The sequence below is a fragment of the Primulina eburnea genome, chromosome 4 (genome assembly GCF_022965805.1).
Source record: "Primulina eburnea isolate SZY01 chromosome 4, ASM2296580v1, whole genome shotgun sequence".
Lineage (NCBI taxonomy): Eukaryota > Viridiplantae > Streptophyta > Magnoliopsida > Lamiales > Gesneriaceae > Primulina > Primulina eburnea.
In genome coordinates this window covers 30,254,687-30,265,467 of record NC_133104.1, presented here as the reverse complement: position 1 = coordinate 30,265,467, position 10,781 = coordinate 30,254,687, and positions in this window count along the sequence as shown.

Sequence of the window (10,781 nt, the reverse complement as noted above, 5' to 3'; positions counted from 1 at the left end):
ATTATTCACTCAATCTTACAAATCTCACATCTTAAAATGAGATAAATCCTGGTATCCAAAATATAATATTGTGATAAAACTTAAATGATAAAACTTAAAATTCTTGGATTTTACATCCCTCCCTCTTTATGGGAAGTTTCGTCCTCGAAACTTGGGTTGGCTTGGTCTATGAAGAGGTACGGATATTGGTTTCTCATCCTTTCTTCTAGCTCCCACGTGGCCTCTCTTTCGGTGTGGTTAGACCATTGTACCTTGACGTAGGGAATGATTCGTCGTCTTAGTACTTGGTCCTTGGTGTCCACGATTCTAATGAGAACTTCTTCGTACTTCAGCTCTTCTCCCAAGTTACTTTCGATCATGAGCGGTTCTGCTTCCAACATGTGGCTTGGGTCCGAGATGTACTTCCGTAGTTGGGACACGTGGAAAACGTTGTGAATTCTAGACATGCTTGGCGGCAGGGCCAATCTATATGCTAGTGTGCCCACCTTTTACAAAATCTCAAAGGGTCCTACATAACGGGGGTTTAGCTTCCCAGCCTTACTGAATCGGACAACTCCTTTCATAGGCGATAACTTTACGTAGGCCTTCTCGCCGACGTTGAATTCCACTGGCCTTCTTTTCAGATCTGCCCAACTCTTTTGTCGATCTTGAGCGGCCTTCAGTTTCTCTCGGACTACTTTAACCTTGTCTATTGTTATCTGTACGAGCTCAGGTCCTACTATTGCTTTTTCTCCAACTTCGTCCTAATACAAGGGTGATCGGCATTTTCTCCCATACAGAGCTTCGTATGGAGTCATCTCAATACTACTGTGATAGTTGTTATTATAAGCAAACTCGATCAATGGTAGGTGACTGCTCCAATTGCTACTGAATTCTAGAGCGCAGGCTCGCAACATATCTTCCAGGGTTTGGCCATTGGTTTGTGGGTGATAGGCCGTACTAAGTGTCACTTTTGTCCCCATGGCCCCCTGAAAGCTCTTCCAAAAACGTTAGACGAATCTTGGGTCTCTGTCAAACAGGATGCTCACTGGTACTCCATGAAGTCGTACAATATTGTCCACATACAATGTAGCCAACTTGTCCAGATTATAGTTCATACGGACGGGTAGGAAGTGTGCAAATTTTGTAAGTCTATCTACAATTACCCATATTCTGTCTTGACCTTGCCTCGACTTTGGTAATCCTATCACAAAGTCCATGGAGATATGTTCTCACTTCCACTAAGGTATCTCCAACGGTTGCAATAATCCTCCGGGTCGCTGGTGCTCTGCTTTGACCTGTTGACATACTTGGCATTTAGAGACAAATTCCCCCACGTCTCTTTTCATTCTATCCACCAAAATTTACTTTTAAGATCTCTGTACATCTTCGTACTCTCTGGATGGACTGAAAACTTGGATTTGTGTACTTCTGACAGTATTTCTTGGCGGAGGTTATCGCTGTCTGGTACGCACAGTCGTCCTTTCATCCACAGGACTCCTTTGTCATCAATTTGTAGATCTTGAGACTTCCCGCTTTCGACTTGTCCTTTAAGTTTCTTTAGTTCAGGGTCTCGATCCTGGTTTAACTTGACGGTCTCTTGCAGACATGACTGAGGGAGAATGAAGCCAGAGTAATCTTACTCTCATTTTTCCGACTCAGAGCATCGGCCACCTTGTTCGCTTTACCTGGATGGTAACTGATAGTCAGGTCGTAATCCTTCAGGAGTTCGATCTACCGACTTTGCCTCATGTTCAGTTCTTTTTGGGTGAACAGGTACTTGAGACTCTGGTGATCTATAAAAATTTCACACTTGGCACCGTAGAGATAGTGCTTCCAAATTTTTAAGGCAAAGACCACTGCTGCTAGCTCCAGATCGTGTGTAGGATAGTTCTGCTCGTGCGGTTTCAACTGCCTTGATGCGTAGGCTATTACTCTTCCCTCTTGCATGAGTACGCATCCAAACCTTCCTTAGACGCGTCGCTGTAGATGGTGAATTCCTTATCTTCAGTGGGTAAGATTAGTATTGGCGTGGATGCGAGCTTTTCTTTTAACGTCTGAAAACTTTTCTCGCAACCTTCGTCCCAGACGAACTTGGAATTCTTCTGAGTGAGTTTAGTCAGTGGTATGGCGATTGAGGAAAAACCTTCGACAAACTTTCTGTAATACCCTGCCAGTCCAAAAAAGCTCCTGATGTCTGTGGCGTTCTTAGGTTTTGGCCACTCTGTAATTGTCAAATTTCTTGGGATCCACTGATACTCCTGCTTCAGAGATTACGTGTCCTAAAAAGGATACACTCTTTAACCAGAATTCACATTTCTTAAACTTAGCATAGAGCTCCTTCTCTCTCAAAGTCTAAAGTGCAATGCGCAGATGCTCTTCGTGATCTCTCTCGTTGGAAGAATAGACGAGGATGTCGTCAATAAATACTACTATGAACTAATCCAGGAATGGCTTGAAAACTCTGTTCATTAGGTCCATGAAGGCTGCAGGTGCGTTGGTCAACCCAAAAGGCATCACTGTGAACTCATAATGCCCATATCTTGTCCGAAAGGCTGTTTTAGGGATATCTTCTGCCCTGACCTTCAGTTGGTGGTATCCCGTCCTTAGATCTAGTTTAGAAAATACTGCGGCTCCCTTAAGCTGATCAAATAGGTCGTCAATCCTCGGGAGGGGGTATTTGTTCTTGATGGTGATCTTGTTCAGTTCTCTATAGTCGATGCACAATCTCATACTCCCATCTTTCTTCTTTACGAAGAATACTGGAGCTCCCCATGGTGACACACTGGGTCGCACTTTCTTTTTGTCCAGCAATTCTTGGAGTTGTTCCTTTAACTCCTTGAGTTCAGCTGGCGCCATCCTGTAAGGCGCTTTCAAAATTGGTGCTACACCCGGAACCAGATTAATTTCGAATTCGACTTCGCGATCCGGGACTGTCCCTGGGAGTTCTTCTGGAAAAACATCTGGGAACTCACATACTATTAGGATGTCTTCTATTTTCAGTTCGACTTCTCCTTGCACTTCGCTAACCAATGCTAGGTATATATCTTCTCCGGATTTCATGGCCTTCCATGCTTGGGACGCGGAAAGTAGTGATTTCCGTTCCTTGGATTTACCATGAAACACGATCTCTTTCAGATTCGGGGTTCAGAGTTTAACTCTTTTCCCTTTACAGTCCACTATTGCATTGTTTTTGGCTAACCAATCCATTCCCACTATGATGTCAAATCGGCCATAATTAATTGTATCAAGTCAGCACTTAAAGTCTGATTACCGATACTGATTAAACAGTTCTCGTGAATCTCGTGAGTTTCGATGGCCTTATTTGTAGGTGTGGCTATTCGAAAAGGTTCGGCTAATAATTCGGGCTTACATCCTAATTTCTTAGCAAATCTCTTAGATAAGAAAGAATGCGTAGCACCACAGTCAAATAACGCATAAGCAGACACTTTTTGAATTAGGATGGTACCTGAAACGACTTCATTGGCGTCGTCGGCCTCTTCTTGAGTCATAGCAAAGACCCTGGCATTAGGTTTGCCTTCTTTTGGCTTGTTGGGGTTAGCTCATGAATTAGGATCAGTTCCCTTATTGGGCCCGGCGGCTTGGTTGGCGTCAGTAGGGCATTCGGCAATTCGGTGTCCCGCTTTCCCACATTCGAAGCATACACCACTGTTTCTTCGGCATTCTCCCAGGTGTCGTAAGTGACAAGTTGTGCAAGACTTAATATCCTGGTAACTTGAGGTAGGCAAAGGCCCTTTAGATGGTCCACCGGACTGGTTAGGCTTCTTGAAAGTCTGATTGCTACATGAGGACTGACTATTCATGGGCCTTTTGTTCTTAAATTCCTTCTCTTTGCGCTGGATGTCAGTTTCAGCTCGGATAGCTGCACCCATTAGATCTAAAAAATTCGCGAGTTGGTAGACTGCTAGTGCTGATTGGATCCTGCTGTTCAATCCCTTCTTGAAGCGGTGCAATTTAAAAACTTCATCCGCCATGATTGTCGGAGCATAAGATCCAAGGGCATTAAACTGGGAGGTGTATTCCACGACTGACATATCCGGAGTTTGAGTGAAGTTTTCAAACTACTCAGTTTCTGCAGTCTGACCTCGGCTGGATAATACTGTTTCAGAAAGGCTTCTCGAAATCGCTGCCAAGTCATTGGTCCTGCAGCTCTCATGGCTGGCGAGATTGCTTCCCACCATTTTCCTGCTTTATCTTCCAGGAACGGCACAGTCACGTCCACTTTCAGTGCCTCGGGAACTTCCAATAGGCGATGTTGAGTCTCTACACTTTTAAGCCAACTCTGGCTAACTTCAGGGTCAGCGGCTCCACTGAAGGTTGGACACCTATCCTTGTGGAGTGATTCATAGTGGAACTTGATTCCATTTGGTGGTGGTGGCTGATTGGCGTTCGGGTTTCCCAACCCTTGCAGTGTTGTCGCCACAATAGTGGCTATGGCCATAAGATCATCTTGGCTTAAGTTGACTGCCGGCGGGGGTCCATTCCCTTGCTCGTTCTCATGTCCGCCTTCACGGTTGGTATTAGCGTAACGTAGGTTGCGATTTTGTCTTGGGGGTCTGCCGGCCATTTCCTACAGATTGCAAGTTCTAAGAATTTGTTGTACGAGTAGAGTTCATACAATAGATTGTGCTGAAATAAATTGAAATCAATGAACCAAATAGAACAATTTTTTATTGATTTCTAAAAGAAAGAACATGACCAATCTAAAGGAAATAAAAATCATACTGAATAAAATAGCAACAACAGAAAAAAGTAAAATAATAAAAAAGGATAATGCTCAGAATATCAAAAATAGGACAGAATATAGTGTCAAGTATATGAAAATAATTAAAAATTCGAAAATTTCCAAAAATAGAAAGTTTTAAGATAGGGATATGGATTCGAAGAGTATGTCGAGAGGATTTCAGATCAGTTGATAAAACCGAATTCGGAGTTTCCTACGAAAGTCGAAGGACACATGCTGGCGGGTTGACTCGTTGGCTCGGAGCAAAGGCTATGAAGGCGAAGGGTTAAGGATTACGGAACCGGTGGTGGCACGGCCAGAATCGGTCGAAAAACTACCTAATTAGGTCGGAACTCGCTCAAACTCGGTTAACTCACTTGAAATTGGGCGTTTCCGATTGGTTGATCCGATCTCAAAATTGATTGTTGGGAAAAGTTACCCATGGATAGTATAATTGTAGTGCCCGAATTCAGTACACGTATAACCCATGCATTTATTTAATTATTAAAGAACTTATTTAATTTTAGAACGAGTCTTAGTAGTGCATGATCTATTTAAATGCATTATTTTAAATTAATTATGTTTATACGATGCACGTTAAAATGTTTTTCGAGTTTCATGTTTCAGGCGATTATTCGAGACGGGATCGAGGAAAAGACCGGGGACGATTCTTGACAATTTGAAATGCGGTATTTTATTTTTAAAAGCTAGGAAGGGGAATTTTAAATAATTTATTTAGTTTAGCATTTTAAAGCCTTATTTATGTGTTTAGTTATTTAAGAGTTTAAAACTTTTAAAATTAGCATTTTTGTGTACATTATTTTAATTGAGGGATTTTAGTAATGTTTAAAGAGTGTAAGTATTTTAAATAGTTTTATTTTTTTATTTAGTTAAGCAATTTTTTCCCTAAATTACTAATCACACACACTCACTTTTACACACACTAAATAGCGACACACACACACACAAGTCTTTTAAGATGTTAAAATTTTTGAGAGGATAGAAAACCTAGGGTCTCCTTTCCTAGAGCAGCCGCCCCTTCCACTCGATCTTCCAGTAGGTTTTCGGTGATTTTATTGCAAGATTTTAGCGCCGCGATCGTCCCGGATCAACCTCGCTTCTTTCTCCGCTTCGGTATCGTCGCTACGGTATTTTGAATATCAAAAGGCACGTATAATCTCTCTTTTCTGCGTCGATCATGTCATAGTATCCGTTGCGTTGTTTTTATGCGTAAAATCCACGTATGATGTGTAGTAGTTTGAGCAGGAAATTTATCGATGCGTTTTGAAAGAGTTTTTACATCCGAAATCCCGTTTTTCACTGTATTTTGAGTTACTGCGAATTTTCAGTCAAGATTTTGAGAAAACTTTCAACGGGAAAAACGTAGAACGTTTTGATACCTTCGATTTGATATAAAATTCGAAATTTTTGGACGCAAATCGAGTGAGTTATAGAGTTTTTCGTGGGACTGCTCAAGCTGCGACTTTCATGTAAATTGTGTTCTTGAAGTTATTTGTTGCATGCTTCGTTGGACATCGCCGGGCTTGTGCTACTGCATTTAGATATGTTACGAGATGTATTTAGGTGTTATTTGGTGGTTCTTTTGGGTCGGGATTTGCTTGGGATGTAATAGAAGTCGTAGGTGGCGAAACGATGCGTAATTACGGGTTATTGTTGTGTTGGAATTAATTGTTGATTTTTAGGGACATTTGGGGTGTTTTTATGGGTTTGAATCAATGTAATAACATCCTAAGATGAGTCTAGAGGTGTTGGTTCATGGTCCTTAGTCTTGGATTGAATGGGTGAAAGATTAAGTTAGCGAATTTTCGTAAATTTGCAAAGACAGAGGGTGCCCGGACCCCTTCCCGGACCCCGACACGGAGTCCGTGTCCTTTTTCCTTCAAAAATACGAATTTCTAGAGTCTACCCGGACCCGTACATGGACCCCTACACGGGGTCCGTGTACCCCCTCTTTAAAATTTTTTTTTTTTAAAAACATTTTTTTTTAGGATTTTCTTCGGGGTTCTATATCATGGCTTAGTACGATGGTTAAAATTTATTTATGTAAAAATACAGGATTTGTTTTGGGTTTTCATGTCATGGTTTAGTACGATGATTAAACGAGGTCAAGTCCGGAGCGAACTAGAATGTCATAAGCTACTTATTCACGTTGGTGGTGAGCTCGAGTACCTACGTCTAAGACATGCAAGTTAAGTATTTAAATTCATGGTAGTATGTGCAGCAACAGCCCCAGTAAAAATCCAACGAATCCCTTAACGCCAAGTAAGTATGATGACGTGCAAAGAAAATATTTTAAGTCTTTGGAGGTATGCTAAATGTCTTGTGACCAAATTATGTTAGGATTGGAAAGCGTTAAATTATGAACGGGGACCAATCCGCTCGTTAAATTATGAATGGGGACCAACCAGCCCGTTAAATTATGAACGAGGATCTCATGTATGTGGCAGTGGATACGTCCCTGTCAGCCCAGTACTGTGGTTTGTCTGATCAGGCATTTATTATGTTATGGGTCACTTGCTTTGAAACATGCCTCTACGCAAAATAAAGTCATGTATGTTTAAGTACGTTCAGTTATGCAAGCATGTTTATGAAAGCTTTCAAGTTATGGCACGTCTATGTATGTACGTATGTTCAAGTTACGTTATGCAACTTCAAGTTTAAGTATGTACGCTCTATTTTGAAATTGCATGTGGTTTTATTACGTATTATTCGTTACTTCCAGTTTATACGTGTTGAGTCTTTAGACTCACTAGACTTGATCGATGCATGTGAGGATGATCATGTTGAGATGAGGGTTGGGGACCAAGGAGCAGGCTTGGACTGAGCGGGAGGCTAAACCCGAGTTTTTAGATCTGAAATCCCGTTTTCACTGTATTTTGAGTTACTGCGAATTTTAGGTCAAGATTTTGAGAAAACTTTCAACGGGAAAAACGTAGAACGTTTCGATACCTTTGATTTGATATAAAACTAGAAATATTTGGACGAAAATCGAGTGAGTTATGGAGTTTTTCGTGGGACTGCTCAAGCTGCGACTTTCATGTAAATTGTGTTCTTGAAGTTATTTGTTGCAGGCTTCGTTGGACATCGCCGGGCTTGTGCTACTGCATTTAGATATGTTACGAGATGTATTTAGGTGTTATTTGGTGGTTCGTTTGGGTCGGGATTGGCTTGGATGTAATAGAAGTCGTAGGAAGCGAAACAATGCGTAATTACGGGTTATTGTTGTGTTGGAATTAATTGTTGATTCTTAGGGACGTTTGGGGTGTTTTTACGGGTTTTAATCAATGTAATAACATCCTAAGATGAGTCTAGAGGTGTTGGTTCATGGTCCTTAGTCTTGGATTGAATGGGTGAAAGATTAAGTTAGCGAATTTTCGTAAATTTGAAAATACAGAGGGTACCCGGACCCCGGCACGGAGTCCGTGTCCTATTTCCTTCAAAAATACGAATTTCCAGAGTCTGCCCGGACCCGTACACGGACCCCTACACGGGGTCCGTGTACCACCTATTTAAAAAAAAACAAAATTTAAAAAAAAAAAATTTTTTTAGGATTTTTGTAAGGCCCGAGAAATTATCCGATTAATCTGAAAAGATTTGGAAATGATTATTCTAATCATAGATGATAATTAAGATGATTATAGACAGAACGGATCAGACCGGGAGAACCGAGAGAAGATTGATATGAATTATAAGGAGAGTTCCCGCGCACATGCGCGACATGTATCGGCGCACATGCGCGACTTGAATGCGCGCACATGCGCGACTTGTCCAGAACCTTCGGCGCATATGCGCGAGTAGATACGCGCATATGCGCGACAGGGACAGAATCATCGGCGAGAGGCAGAAAGTGCCGGGCAGAATTACCGGCGCATATGCGCGGCGTTGTGCGTGCATATGCGCGGGGCATGCAGCACAAAAAGAAGCCACTTGTCTTTTGGAGGTGCAACGTGTATATATATATAAGTATATACAAGCGATTTTCCTTCAGAATCAAGAAAGGAAAACCGAGGGAAGCGTCGGGTGAAATTTAAGTTGCGAACAATTCGTCCGTCTGTTTTCAAATCCGAGCATAATACCGTGTTCCTATCAACGCAGGCTACAACTGGACGTAAGTTTTGTTACGTTTAGACAAGATTTGAATTTATGATATTGTCAGAATTGAATATGAATCAGATATGATGTTTCTGCTACAGTAGACAGTATAGAATTGAAGTCAGATTAAAGAACAGACTGTTTCTGTAATTGTTATGATTTTTGAAAGATATTGACTGAGATTCGATATCAGATGTATGTTATCGTTGAGATTATGAGTTATATCAGTATTGATTATACATTCTAGAGTTATATCTGTGATGTTCAGATTGACGGGGTTATTCAGATTGTATTATTATGCTGTCGAAACATCAGCTGATTTAGATTGATCAGATTCAGATATGATTTCGATTATATCGTGATATCGATGACATGAATTGAATTGTATTTTGTTTAGATATTGATCAGATTATGTACTGAGTTGAGTATTGATCAGAACAGATTGTGAATTGAGTTATTCATTGATACTATGTATTCGATATTGTCTTTTCATATTGGATATGGACAGATTTGAATACAGGTCATCGTCTTCGTCAGATAGGGACGACAAAGGTATAATTCATGTGATATCTGGGAAGATATAACTCAAATCAGATCTCATTTGAGTTTCCCAATAAAATCACATACTTGGTTATTGTTTATCTTCTGATATGATTATGATTTGTTTATAGACTTTATATTCAAATCTTTTGAAATGAACATGCTTTGTTTATAGATTGTTATACATTGCATTTGAGATAGGAAAATTTGACAGATAGTCAGACTTCTAGATGTTCGGTGTATCTCAGCTTAGGAGCAGCTCTGACTCCTATTGCAGCCGTTGATACAGCTCAGACCGAAGTCTAGGAATAAGACGTACAGTCACCCCGAGTGGAAGGGTAGGTGACAGTCATTGACGTCTTATTCACACCGGGATCCCTAGAGTTATAGTTGAGTCGAGTCTAGACATGATTTGACTAGAACTGCATGCGTTTATGGACGTGGTTTCATAGACTATGAAACCCATTGTAATTGCTTTCAGTCATGATAGCATGTTTCTATGATTTGATTTGAGCAGCATGTTTATCTGATTCGAGTTGCATGCTTATCTTGATTAAATTTCATAGATTATGAAATCTATTAATTTGAATTATATTCATGATAGAATATTTCATGATTTACTTTATGTATATGCATGTTTACCATGTTTTATACTGAGATTTATTCTCACCGGAGTTATCCGGCTGTTGTCTTGTTTTGTATGTGTGCATGACAACAGGTGGGACTGGATCGAGGTCAAGAGGATGAGGAGAGAAGAAGAGTTAGCGTGGTGATTCCGGACTTACTGTAGATTTGGTTTATTACTTGAACTTAGTAACCGAACCTTAGACTTAGATTGTACAGTATTGTATTTTATACGGAAATGTATTCTATACTGAGATGTATATTATTTAGATTCCATTACCTTCCGCAGATGCATTTTAAAAAGAAAAATTTTTAGACCCTGTTTATCAGAACTGATAATTAAATCCCAACAATGACTAAGAAGATGATTAGCGTCCGGGTCCCCACAATTTTCTTCGGGGTTCTATATCATGGCTTAGTACGATGATTAAAATTTATTTATGTAAAAATACAGGATTTGTTTTGGGTTTTCATGTCATGGTTTAGTACGATGATTAAACGAGGTCAAGTCCGGAGCGAACTAGAATGTCATAAGCTACTTATTCACGTTGGTGGTGAGCTCGAGTACCTACGTCTAAGACATGCAAGTTAAGTATTTAAATTCATGTTAGTATGTGCAGCAACAGCCCCAGTCGAAGTCCAACGAATCCCTTAACGCCAAGTAAGTATGATGACATGCAAAGAAAATATTTTAAGTCTTTGGAGATATGCTAAATGTCTTGTGACCAAATTATGTTAGGATTGGAAAGCGTTAAATTATGAACGAGGACCAATCCGCCCG